We start from the raw sequence: 14,013 nt of genomic DNA on the forward strand, positions 1-14,013 counted from the left end.
TTTATCCAGATGTTATTCAGTGCAGGAAAAATAGAATATGGGCATAAGAGAAGTTTAATGCAGTTTACTTATAAATTGAAAACAAAAATTTCCAATACTCATCCAATAAATCTGAGTGGTTTTTTTTGTTTGTTTGTTTTGTTTTGTTTTTTCATACTTGGAACTAGCGAGTTAAAAATTCTTAAAAGATTTGCCATAAATTCCTCAGGTAATATTATAGACTACACCCAGAAAAGATATTATAGACACAGAAGTGTAGAGAGAAAAACTGGGCTCCTTTATTTTATACTTTGCTAAATAGGACTCGAGGAAGAAGAGATTTAAGAAAAAGAAAGTTATTTTAAAATGGAAAATGGGTTCAATAAACATGAGGGATATAACAGAAGCTAGAAATGTAAGAAGGAGAAAATAGGCATGATTTTAGTGTGGGAAACTTGAAAGAAATAAAGAGAAATGAAAGTTGAAGTACAAAAAATAATGAAAGACTTCATGTAAGTAAGTGACAATACCCTAGGAGGAAAATTAACAAACATGGGCCAGAAAAAAAAGATAATGAAGATTATAATGCTTGGGGAGGAAAGGAGATGGGAGAGAGAGAGAGAGAGAATATACAGGCAAAAAATAAAAATTATTCTTGATCAAAGTAGTAAGGAGGAAATAAATTTGGAAAGTAACATGGAGGAAGAAGCAATCAAATTTTGCCATGAATAGAAGAAAGTTCTGGTCAGATCACCTGCCAACTGGAGAAGATTTAGACATCTGAGACAGACAAAGGAAATGCCACTGACTGTTGTTCGAGGAGTCCCTATTGCCATAAACCAAGTAGAGTGAAAACACAGGTTCTCATCAGCAAGTTGATTTTCAGAACATCAAGCATGAAAGGGCAACAAATATATAATTTAATTAACATTGAAAACAGAAGTAAGACTAATTGTATTTGAAACTCTTCGTAATCTCACAGAATGTGATTATAAGTGAACTATGGACAGCATCAAGCTCATTTCTGGCGCTCAACTAAAGTCACACAATAAAAAACCAAGTTAGCAACAGGAATTTGTTTATTCCATGTTAGCTAAATGGAAAATGTTAGGTATTTTGCTTTTGAGACACATTGACTTGTTTCTTGATCCCTCCTGCAAAACAAAGGTGCATATCCAGTTCTTTGCCAAAGTGAACAAAGAAAGGAGAGGCAGGGCAGAGTCACAGTAAGTACCCCTCCTTCCCTTGTCCATGAGTAGAACAAGATGGTCCCACTGAAGGTGTGGTATCCATAACCTCCACCCAGTTTCAGATTTTCCATTAGAATATTGACTCTCCTCTATGGACTTCCAATACAAGCGAATGGGAAGACAAGAATGTAATGTAAACTCTTAGTTTCTACAAGTCATAGATACCAGATGTTCAGGATGCTTGACCTCTTCACATATACCTGTGAAATTCCACTTACATAATGGCTCCCTAGTCTTCAGAGGGGATGGGTCAACACTGGAGCTCATTGTCAAGTTCTCCTGCAATGGAGTTAGAACTTTAAAGATTAAGGCAAGGACTTCTTTTTTTTCCTTAAAATTCTAGAAAGGTAGCCTCAGAGCTGTCCTTTCAGCTAGAGAAGAATAAATGTATATGCTTCTGGACACAAGAAAGCAAAGACTCTTGGGTTTAGGAAAGGGAATTTACAGTGTATTTTACTGGCCTACCTCTTTAAGTAGTTTTGAAGGGATTCAAAAAGTTTTTGTATAAAAGTAAATTTATAAGATGCTCTGTCCAGACTCATAGAAAAGGTTTAATTACTTTTTAAATTAACATATAATATAAATATTGTGTGCCTATGATGCCTATGAAAGCATACCTATCTTAGGCTTATGGTTCAATGAATTTTTATCAGTTAACTACATCCCAAGTAACTAGATCCCCAATCAAGATCTCAAACATTATCAGAAGGCCCCCATCACTAACTTCAAATGGAACTACTAGTCTGAATTCAAACAGCATAGTTTTACCTGTTTTTTATTTTTTAGCATTTATTTATTTATTTTAAATAAATAAAATAATGCTGTATATTCTCTTCTGTATCTGGCTTCTTCCAGCCAACATTATGTTTGAATGATTCATTCATATATTTGGGGGTAGTTATGGATTTGTTATTCTCATTGCTGTATAGTAAGTACTCCATTATATGAATACACTGTAATATATTATGCATTCTACTATTCATGGACATTTGAGCAGTTTCTAGCTTGGGAATATTAAGAATTTTACTGTGATAAACATTCTCATATAATCATTCATTTAGGATAGGTATATGAGGTCTGACATTTAAGCGTGAACTTGTAGCAATGCTATTACTGATCTTTTTTGATATCAGAGGTATTATTCATTACGAATTTGTACCAACTGGACAGTTAACCAAGTTTATTATTTGGAAGTGCTGAAACGCCTGAGTGAAAAAGTTGAAAACAACCTGAACCTTTCGCCAACAATTCATGGCTCTTGCATCATGACAATGCACCAGCTCACATGGCATTGTCTGTGATGGAGTTTTTAGCCAGTAAACAAATAACTGTATTGGAACACCCTGCCTATTCACCTGATCTGGCCCCCAATGACTTCTTTCTTTACCTGAAGATAAAGGAAATGTTGAAAGGAAGACATTTTGATGACATTCAGGACATCAAGGGTAATATGACAACAGATCTGATGGCTATTCCAGAAAAAGAGTTCCAAAATTGTTTTGAAGGGTGGACTCGGTGCTGGTGTTGGTGCATAGCTTCCCAAGGGGAGCACTTAGAAGGTGACCGTAATGATATTTAGCAATGAAGTAGGTAGCACTTTTTCTAGGATAAGTTCGCGAACTTAATTGTCCCTCCTCGTATATCAAGGAAGTGGAACTGCAAAGCCATAGGGGAGATACATGTTCATATGTTTAGTAGAGAGTGCCAAACAATTTTCCAAAGTATTTCTACCAACTTACTATAATGCATGAGAGCTCCAATTGTTCTACATTTCGACAGCCCTCAATATTTTCCATCTTTTAATTGCAGCTTTTCTGATGGGTGATCATAGGGGTTTAGAGCTGTGTTCTAACATTTGTTGAGAAATCTTAGACCCAGGTCTTGATAATTCCAGTTGTAAATGATGTATTTGGATCTCACATCCCACTTTGGTATACAACATCTTTTTCATAATTGAAAATAAATTGATTTTTTTAGAAATCTACCCAGCAAGCCAACTTTACCCATTAACAAAGGCTTTGAAAAACAATTGAGGGGTCAATTCTTCAATTCAATCACATTAAGTAAAACTGAAATTTTAAGGACATATTTTTTCAAATAATTTCATTTTTCTTCCTAATACTTTTACTTTTAATCAGTATAATTTCTACTCTCTTACAGATTTATCCAAAATGCTTTGAAGTTTTCTGAAGCCATATAAGAGTCCATTAGAAAATTTGTTCTACATTAAAATGTTATTAATTAAGTTCTTAGTACCTGATATTTACTGTGATAATTACTAGAGATGGAAATAACAGTCCTTTTTTTTCAGCAATGCACAGGCTAAGGAGAAAGACAATGGCTAACATCCTTTGAGTGTTTTCCTTATGCACTTCACACACATTACCTCATTTAATCCTTAAAACAAATTTAGGAGTAGGTTCTATTATTGTCCTTGTTATAGATAAGGAAACTGAGGGCACAGAGATGTGAAGATACTTGACTGATGTAGAAATGAGATTGAAACCCAGAAATTTGATTCCAGAGTATGTTTTTAACCATTACACCATCCTATGACTATAACAAAAAACATAATAAAATATATGTTTAAAATAGGGCTAAAAACAAAGTTTTCTGAGAGAAGCAAATGGGAGAGATGAACTCTGACTATGGAATTTTATGGAAATGGCATAGAATGGGCTTGGTCTTTAACATTAGGGAGTACTTTGAGGGGATAAAAATAAGAAGAAATAAAACTTCTTGTAGAGGGAACAATACAGACTCTAAATTCCTTGGGGGAAGGAAATGTGTTTTGTTACTGTAACCTCAGAGATTAGAGAAAGGTCTGTAAATTAGCTAATATAAATGAATACAGAAATTTAGGGAATGTCAAGTATTAGGTGCATCCTGTAGCCTTGTACTGCTATCCAGGTGGCTGATGGATGAGAGAGTGAATGAGCAACATAAATTGGTGAAGAGTGCATTCAGGAAAACAGTACTTTTGGGTCAGCATAACCAAAGTATAACCTTTGCCTAAGGTTTAAAATTTCTCATTCTGTACAATTTATTTTATACTATAATTTGGGATTTTCAGCTGAAGTAACTTCTTTCTAAATTCTGGGAGTAGTATTGCTAAAGGGTCATTAAATTTAATTGCGTATAAACGAGGTCAAATTTAAGTTACTTTCAATAGTGATAGTGTTATCTTCACAAAATAGTTTTAAAAGTTATTTTCTTTAAAATTATTTAAAAAATCACTGAGCCAAAATATTACTTTATCGTTAAAGCGAAGAAATACATATAAAATATGCCTCAAATAATAAATGTTGAATAGATGCTAAATAAATAATGGTTAAGGAAAGATATTTTTAAATTAGTACCCCAAAAGGACTTGGAAAAATATTTATTCTTGTTTATAATCAAAGAAACATAAATCATAACAACCTTTTTTTTTTTTTTTTTAATGGAGGGCGCAGCTTGTGCGGGGATCGAACCAGCAACCTTGGTTTTATCAGCACCACACTCCAACCAACTGAGCTAACCAGCCATCCGCTAAATGATAGCAACCTTGATATGACATGTTACACCTATAAAAATGCCAAAAGCATTTGCAATGATAATGATAGCTATGTGTGGTGAAATTGGCCCAGGAAAACGTTAGTAATTTTACAAATTATACAGTGCTGTTGGGAACAATATAGTCTAAGAATCATGAAGAAATCCCTATCACAGTTATTTCATTCCTGGTAATCTGCTCATTTATTTACTCACCAGATGTTTATTGAGCACCCCTTCGAGGGGCCTAGAACATAAATATCACCAACATATATTCCCTTCCTTTAGAAAGCAAATATACTAATTGAGGGCAGACTTTAAAAAAAAATGCTACCTTTTCATTTAATGGATCCTATAATATATAGTATGCATGGGAGAAAGAGAAACTAAGAATAAGTTATCCTAAGAAAATCACTTGAAAGAGCAAAAAGAAACTTATGAAGATATTAAATGGCACCTACCATCACAACAAAATCAAGGGGGAAAATGGTCAAAAACACAAAATATATTGGCTTAATGAAACAGTTTAGAGCATTCTGATAAGAAAAGGGAGACTATGGCAATACCTCTAAAATGAAAAACCATATTCAATATTATAATATAAAATGGTTTATACAATATGATTATGACATGTAAAAATATGCAGGTATAAGATAATGGATAAAAATCAATCACCTCTACTAGAAAAGCATTTTAATCAAAAATGGCATTTAATGCTATGTTTTCTTTCCAATGAAAGGAAAACTTTACTAATGTGAACAGTTCCTGGGAAAGTGAAGGGAAAAACTATTCAGATTATAGAATTATAGAGATTACACTTAAATAGTACGGTGAAAACTCTGATATGTTAAATTGTAGAACGTTGAGGCAACTTCAATTTTTTTACATTTGCACCATATCTTCCAAGTTCAAAATTATTTTCAACTTTATCATTATAAACAAAATATTCCTGTTTAATAAGTGGGTGTTGGTTGGTGACTATCTCCATAGTTTCAGGTGAGAAAAATGAGGTTGAAATTATTTCAGTGATGTGTCATTTGTTCGATACAAGAACACAGGCTTCTTTATCACAGGTTAATAATGACTTCAGTGGACTCAGCAGCCTCTAATCAGAACTTTTAAAAGTAACTTTTCTTTATCTGCCCAACTTTGAATATGGAACACTGTGTTTTTTCTGCCAGAGATTATTTTATAGCACTATAAACTCATTCCGGAAGTCTATGACTGTTCTAGGTATAAAGTGAAGAGATCGAAAATTCTGAATGTAAATTTGAGTCAGTAAAACTTTTCTCAAAAAGACAAGCATCCCATGAGGTTTTATTTTCAATACAACATATTTTCATGATCAAAGTAAGTATATGTTATTACAAGAAAAATAGCTCTCTAAATTATGCGTATACTATAATTGGACCAGGCTTTTCAGCATTGACCTCTGCTATCAGTTAGAGCAATACTCTAAGACTTTAAAGAATTACTAGAAACGTTTGTAACTAATTGTAGTGGTGAATTAAAAAGTGACACTGAGACAGAATAGTTAATATGTTGCTAGGTAGACAGGGAGGTCACTGGTGGAATAAACAAAAAAGCAGCCAAAACTCCAGGCCCTGGAATGTCTCCTTCACTCCAGAACAGAGACATGGGAATATGCCTTGAGGTTAATAGATAATCTCAAATCCCTTCTGGCGGGACAAAGGAGCAGATCTGATAGATAGGAATGGGTTGGTTCGTTAATCCCTTCAGGATGAGTAAACAGAACAAACCTAATAGGCAATTCAATTAGAAGGCTCCAGCCCCCTTGCCCAAGCAGGCAAGGGAGGGTATAAAAATTAGAGCTTTTGCCTCAGTCACTGGGCACCCCCGTTCGGGACCCCCTCCTGCTCGGGAGCTGCAACCTCTTCTCCTGCCTCTAATAAACTATCCTCTTCTTAAAACGTTTTGCCTCTCCCTGGTCTGTGTGTCCATGAGGCATGATCCCAGCCCACACCCAGAAACTGCTAGCAGATCCGATATTATTTACATTGTTTGGAGACTCACAGGAAAATATTCTTCCTTCAATATTTGGGTTGTCCCTTTTTTCCCAAAAAAGCTATTTGTAGTTGTACCAATGAGTTAGATGGGTAGAATTTGACCTCTTACTCATAACTTTGAAAAGAAATGCCCCATGCATATATTAGGCAACTATTTGTAACAATTTACATTGGTCCCAGCTTTTAAGAAAATATTGTATAGAAGAAGTTGTTACGTACTCTAATGATTCCATAAAAAAATCTTTAACTCTGTAAAAGTTGAAAAAGAAAATTATATTTTCAGACAAAAGTTATTTTTGATTTCTGAAAAAGAAACTACATCATGTGGTTATTAATTGACTTTGCACATAGTCCAAATAAAACAAGTCTCTTTACTTTAAAAAAAATTATGAATTCTAGGTATTGAGAATATCCAATTTTCAAGAATTACGCCTATTTATGCTTTCACAAACCCAAATTTGTTAGACTAAAATTACAACACTAATATTTTTTCATTCTTTTCAAATAATGATTAATAAGAAAAGTTATAAAGGTACTAACCAAGTACATTTCTTATTAATGTTCATTTTGGTTGATCTATCCTTATGATCTTGGTACACCTAAACATTTAGTTGTCCCAGATATAGTCTTTTACCCTATTCACTTGCTTACCCACTCCCAAATCTATATTTTAAGTAATTTCAATCAGGGCTTATTAATAAATCCCAGATTATTCATGAGAACCAACTGATTCAGAATGAATCTTTCCTAATTGTTTTGTGTTCACATGGGTGTTCACTCTGACTCCTCTCCGTTTTCAGCCAAGGAAAAATTACCTTTCCACACCCAACTAAAAACAGAGTCAAAGAATAATTCCTTTGGTGAGCAGAGTCACTGAACAAGCAGTTTTACTTTGGTGTGTATGTATGTGTTTAAATGAAGATTTGTTTGTAAATTAAGTCAAAGTAATTTTCCCACAAAGAATATAAGATCTTGTTGCTTTTTTTAGAAATCGCATTCTCAAATTTACAACCTTTATTATGAAGTTTTTAAAATAAGTGTTTTTTCCTGTATAAAACAGTTTTTTTTAAAAAAAAGCAAATTGTAATTCTTTTCTCAGCCCTGTTTTCTTCTTGTCTTTCATCTCTAACCCTTCCAAAATAACATCTTCTGGTACTATCATCTTTTATGATGTTTAAATGAGCATGTCTTTGAGTTAGCTCTTTCTTTTCAGAAGGTAGAGAATAGTGCCCCAGTTTTGTTTTGTTTTGTTTAATTTCTGATAGTATTATGGCATAGAGCTTCTTACATATCTTGCCCATCTGAATATAAAAGTCCAGGATTAGTTATTGTCTAGTTTGACCCAGGGAAAGTGTCTGATCCTTCCAGAGAGGTCTGCTCCATGGTTCCTTTATCAGGGATCACTTTGCTTTATGAGAGCAACATAGATTGGGTGCCATAAAAAAGAAAAGAGAAAATCCCTGTGAGCTGAATTGAAAATCTGATAGAAGATAGAGAGATTTTCATGGAATAATGAGTACACATGGGTAAGGTTTTAGAGCCTCCATTTTCTCTCCAAACCTACCTCCAGAAAGTATCACCCCTCTTCCTGCGGTGATGAATCAGATAACCCACTTGTCTCAGGGTGTGTTTTCTGCAGTGGTGGCTGGCAAAAGGCTCCACTGGAGGTTTGATAAACACTTCCTGAAAATGGTCTGATAACAGACTGGGTGGGCTTTTACCATACAGCTTATGATTGCAGGGTTTTAGATGAATGGGACTGTGAGAAATTCTAAATGAAATCATTAATGTGTGCGAATGAAGGAATACAAACAAATTTGAAAACATTTCTGTTCTCCACAAGGTCCTAAGAATTGACTTTTGACACAGAAAATGAATGACTGTCTTTAAGGTACTTCTGATGTAAGATAAAACATATAAACATCAATTACCTATGCCATTTGTATTATTCCAGAGTTTGGAGGAGGCATACAACCCTGCGATATAACAAAGGTAGGAACTTGCCAACTAACCTCTTGTTTGAAAAAATAAAAAATCTTGTCTGACCCTTTTTCTGGGAATTCCACCCACTTCATAACTTTGGCCAGCTAAAAAAAACTAGGTCTCTTTACCCTTCTTTAGGCTACGCCAAGATCTCAATCAAACTATGTAGGTTTCTGTATTATTTTTCACGGGATATAATAAGTGCAAGCTTGCATATTGCCAGGTGTCACAACCCACACCCTATTCATGGATGAATCTCAGGGAGCATTTTAAAAACAGCAGAGTAAATTGTTCCATTTTCCTTAACCACATTCTCTTTTCTTCCCTTATTTAATGTCCTTTTATAGTAAATTCTTTATTTTAAAAAGAAACATGTAAATATTCTATTTCAATGTACAGAATTCAATTCAAGACTATGTAAATGGTGCTATCTAATTGCATTTTGCAATGCATAGTAAACTGAATGCCCAAAAATCTTTCTTTCTTTCTTTCTTTTCTTCCTTCCTTCCTCCCTCCCTTCCTTCCTTCCTTCCTTCCTTCCTTCCTTCCTTCCTTCCTTCCTTCCTTCCTCCCTTCCTTTCTTTATACTGTTATCTTCAGTTCAGAAAACAACCCACAGCCATTGACTAACTTCTTTTTATATACAGGTTTCTCCTGCTATCCAAAAGTAGAGTGTTCCTATGAAAACTTTCATAAGCCAAAATGGTGTAAAGCAAAGAAGCAACTATGATTAATTTATCTGGGAAATTTTTGAGCATTCCCAGACCTAATATTCAACATATGCACAATGTCTTTATTTCATTCACCATGATCCAAACACTTAATTGCATCTAGTTTCACGCTGAGCATAACACCCTTCCAAGCTCTTTTAGGCTTTTCTGATACCTTAGGACACATATTGCTAACAAATGCACAAAATAAATGGAGATGAAGTCTAGATACTCACAGTTCAAAACTATGGTACCTGATGTTCAGATGCTGAGTGTAGTTCCCTGGGAAGGAGCTCAGCGGGGCCGCTGGCTGCTTGGCATGCATGCCGACTCTGGGAGGGCTGCTGCAAATCAAACACTGAATGTTATTTTCACTATTTGCCATTTTTTATCAAAGCGAAAATCCTCTTCATATTTCTTTCAGTCAGCAAAAACAGGTCCTAATGTACCATAGGTCTTTCATAGAAGTGAAGTGGTGTAATGTGAACTTTTGAAAAGTGGGGGATACCTGTATTTATTCTCCAATATTAACTTCTCCCTTCTCTGAATATTTATTAAGTTACAATATGAAAGGCTCCCACCCTTTTCTTCTAGGAGCTTTCGTTTGAGTATGTATGTGTATGTGTAAAAAAGAGGGGTGAATACATGGGGGGGGGTATGTAAACAGCCCACTACAATTCAAGTCAGAATGAAAACAGAAGTAAAGGTATTTTACATCTGTTCCTTCTGATTGTAAGAAATATCCAAAAGGTCAATGGAAGGAGACAGCCTCTGTGCCTAGAGGTGGAAGCCAGGTGGTAAAGTGAAGGGCAGAGAATGAGGTAGAGGCACTTTCTGCCAAGTCAGCAGCATTAAGGAAGCCTGGGAGACGACAAAGACCTTGTATGAGGGAGCTGAGCTGCCTCTGTAGGTAATTCAGTGCATTTCCATTTGCCTTCATCTCTAGGGCACTGAATGTCTCCAAGAGATGACCTGGATGACCACACATAATATCAAGTTAACCCATGCACACACCAATCATGAATGAGTGAAACGTAGCCCCTCATTCAAGTACTATTTTCTTTTGCAGTTGGAAGTTTCCCATTTAGTTGAGACCTTGGGAAGATAAAATTTTGAACCTGGTTGAAGCCTTTCATTTTATATGCTTCCAAATCCTCATTAAAAATAAAAAATAAAAACCTAATCAGAGCTTAAAATATTCAACAACAATCCAGAAAATGTAAAGTGTTTCCCAGGGTGACTTCGGGAGGCAGGGGGAGACTGAAAGAGATTTCCTCGAACCTCTTTGTGGATTCTCAACATTTGTTTTCTCCTCATTAATCTTCCTTATTCTCTGATCACTTTTTTCTGAAACATGTTATTTCACTGATCTACCCAGCTTGTATAATTGCATACTGTGTTCCAAGCATTGGGTGAGAACGTGAGGAATTTAAAAGAATTTTTTTGTTGTCTTGTTTTGCTTTTTAGGAAAAAGAGTGGGATAAATGCTCTGGCAGGGGAAGTCCAGACACTCCAGGAGCCTGACTGTCCAGCGTTGGGAGGGGTTCCAGAGCTCAGCCCAAGCTGACTGTGAAAATGAGAAGAGTCAATCAGAAGAGTCAAGCAGAAGGTAAAAGCACACAAGGGGGAAAGAGAGAACGTTAAACATTTGAGAAACTGAGGACGATGGAAAAGTGTAACTAAGGACAGCAAAAACCGAAGTTGGAATGGCTGGTGTACCACTGAAAGAGGGAAAGCACAACCAGCTTAGAGTTAAACATGTTGAGGTTTACTCTTGTTTGACTCTGTGGAGTAACCAACTCCCTCTGAGAACACTGAGCATCCTGTAGATAGGGCCAAGTCCACACCCTGTAGAAGGCGTTCAAGGCCCTGCAACCCTGTCTGTCTCCAGTGATAACTTTTCCAGCCCAATCTTACAACAATCCTAATCTCTCTCTTCTCAAGCACAGCATGAACTCTCAAATTCTGAGCCATTGCTTAACAAGTCTCCTCTCAGCTTTACTCTACCTAGTAAAGTCTGCCTCATTCTGCAAGGTCCATTTAAACATGCCTTCTTTGAAAAGCATTCTGAGACCATTTCTGACGCCTAAGTCAAAATGAACAAGTGTCTATTCTATGCTGCCATGATACTCTAATCTTACTTTCATTAAACGAGCACCTAACAACATTTAACTAATAATAGCTAGTAAATAGCTGTATGTACCACTTGCTATGTAGAAGGCATTTCTTTATAACTACATTAACTTATCTAGTTCTTATAACTGACATATGAGGTGTGTACAATAATTATCCTATTTTATAAATGTGCAAATTTAGGCAATGAAAGTTTAAGTAACGTGTTGGGGCCACACAACCAATAAATGGTAGAGTCAGGATTCAACCCAGACAGCCTGGCTCCAGGGTCCATACTCTTAACCACTGTCCTACAGTGAATTCCTGAAAACTAAAGACTGGGTTTCACTCATCTTTATATTCCCATTACCCCTAGTGCTGGGAACACTCCATAACCATCTGTTACATTATTTATATTAATATTTTTTAATGTCAGGATGTCTTTTAGTAACTTCCTGTAATAATATGCTTTCGTTTCATTGTCCTTATAGTCAGGAAATTCTTTGGTTCAGTTCTCAGTGGACACAAAAATGTCCTCTGGCTTTCAATATTTCCCTCTCTACTAGATCATTGCAATCACAATATATTAGGTTGGTGCAAAAGTCATTGTGGTTTTGGCAATTATTTTTAACATTTTAAGCCACAAATTTTAAGCCACAATTACTTTTGAACCAACCTAATAAATATATTTCCATCCCTCCCATCTAAAAATAGTTTTAAACAAACATACAAAAAAAAAAATCTCTTGGCCCTACTCTTCTCCCAGCTACCTCCCCATTTCCCTTTTATCCTTTATAGCAAACCTCTTGGCAAGAAGTCCATACTTAATTTCACCATTTCATCTCCTCCTATTCTCTCTTAAACCCATTTCAACAAGGCTTTCACCCCCATTATTTCTCGAAATTTGGATCCAACCAGTATTCAATGTCTCATCATTCATATAATGTGGTCACGACCTATCACCATCATTCAATACTGTTGATCATCTTTACTTTGATACAAGTTCCTGTTTAGAGTTGAAGTAAACCACATTCTCTTTTTTCACCTCCTCTTACTGCTCACCACTTCATAAATTCTTTTGATGATTATACCTCTTCTCCTTAAGCTCTTATTGTTGGGATTTCATAAGACTCAGTGCTTGATTCCCTCTCCTTTCTTGTTACACTCCATCTGGTATCATGGCCTTCCAAACCATGTAAATGCCAATGACTACCAAATTGTTATCTCCAACCCAGACCTCTTTCCTGAACTCCATATGTATTTTCCCAAATGCTTATTCAACATCTCCTCTGACAGACATCTCAAACTTACCACTTGCCAACTGAATTCCTCTTTGATGCCCTCACTCTGCCCTAAACCTACTATAGCCATAGTTTTCCCCCATTGCAATAAATTGCAATTCCATACTTTCAGTCATTCAGACCAAAAATCTTCATGACATCTTTGACTCCTCTTTCTTTCATACCTTATATCCAACCTGTCTACAAATCCTCTTGGCTCTACTTTCAAAATTTATCCAGGACAACTCCCTCCCACCTCCTTTGCTACAATACTAATTTTGGACACCAGATCTTTCACTGCGATCATGGCAATAGCTCCCCACTGATATGACCGTTACTCTTCCACTTCTCCAGCTTATTTTCCACATTACAATGAAAAGGATCTTTTGAAAATGGAAGTCAAATCATTTTATATCTCTCTTCAAAACTCTAATATTTTATCATATCCAGAGTAAAAGTCAAATTCCTTACGATGCCTTTAAAATGGCCCCACATTCTCTATCCTACTCTTCCCTTTAATTTTTCTAACATTATCTCTATGTAAGGTCTTTTTGCTTTAGGATATTTATATTGGATGTTTCCTTTACGTGAAATGTTCATCCCCCAAACATCTGTATCCCTTTCCTTCTCGAAGTATATGCTCAAAATCATGTACTCAACAGCTTGTCATAATCACTTATTTACAGTGGCACATTGCCACTCCTAAATTCCCCTTCCCTTGCTCTAATTTTTCCATAGCACTTGACACTTTCTTGTGTGTCACATAATTTACTTACTATTTTATTGTACTTGTCTTCTCTGACCACTAGGCTGCAAGCTCCAATTACTCAGGGAGTTTTGGACTATAGATGTTCCTTGACTTACAATGTAGAGGATGTCTTAGAAGGTATCTGAAAGAAAAAAATTATTCATTACTTTAATTTCCTAAACTGTTCACTCATAATCCTTTTTAAGATGTATTTAATGAGAATCAAAGTAAAAACGTTAACTGAAAACAGTCATGTCCCACTTTCTAAAGTGTTAAATATATCATTTTAGAAAAGAATACTTCAGGCATTTTTCATTTAGGCATTTGGCCAAGAATCTACTTTCAATGGGTGTTCCTCAAGGACTTGGAATTACAAAGCAGAGAAGAAAT

General features: G+C 35.5%; 1 protein-coding gene across 2 annotated transcripts in view; it reads right to left on the reverse strand.

Annotated features, from left to right (window-relative positions):
- Positions 1 to 14,013, reverse strand: part of DSC1 (desmocollin 1) — a 316,195-nt gene that overhangs the window by 110,155 nt on the left and 192,027 nt on the right. For both annotated transcript variants that reach the window (XM_088797948.1, XM_088797947.1), the window contains exons 5-6: positions 13,652 to 13,765; positions 9,720 to 9,827 (exon numbers count right to left, since the gene is read on the reverse strand). The gene's annotated coding sequence lies outside the window, so the exon portion shown is untranslated. The remainder of the gene's footprint in view (positions 1 to 9,719; positions 9,828 to 13,651; positions 13,766 to 14,013) is intronic.

Source organism: Rhinolophus sinicus, chromosome 4 (genome assembly GCF_057876585.1).
Source record: "Rhinolophus sinicus isolate RSI-liver-muscle chromosome 4, RSI-T2T, whole genome shotgun sequence".
In the NCBI taxonomy this organism is placed as follows: Eukaryota; Metazoa; Chordata; class Mammalia; order Chiroptera; family Rhinolophidae; genus Rhinolophus; species Rhinolophus sinicus.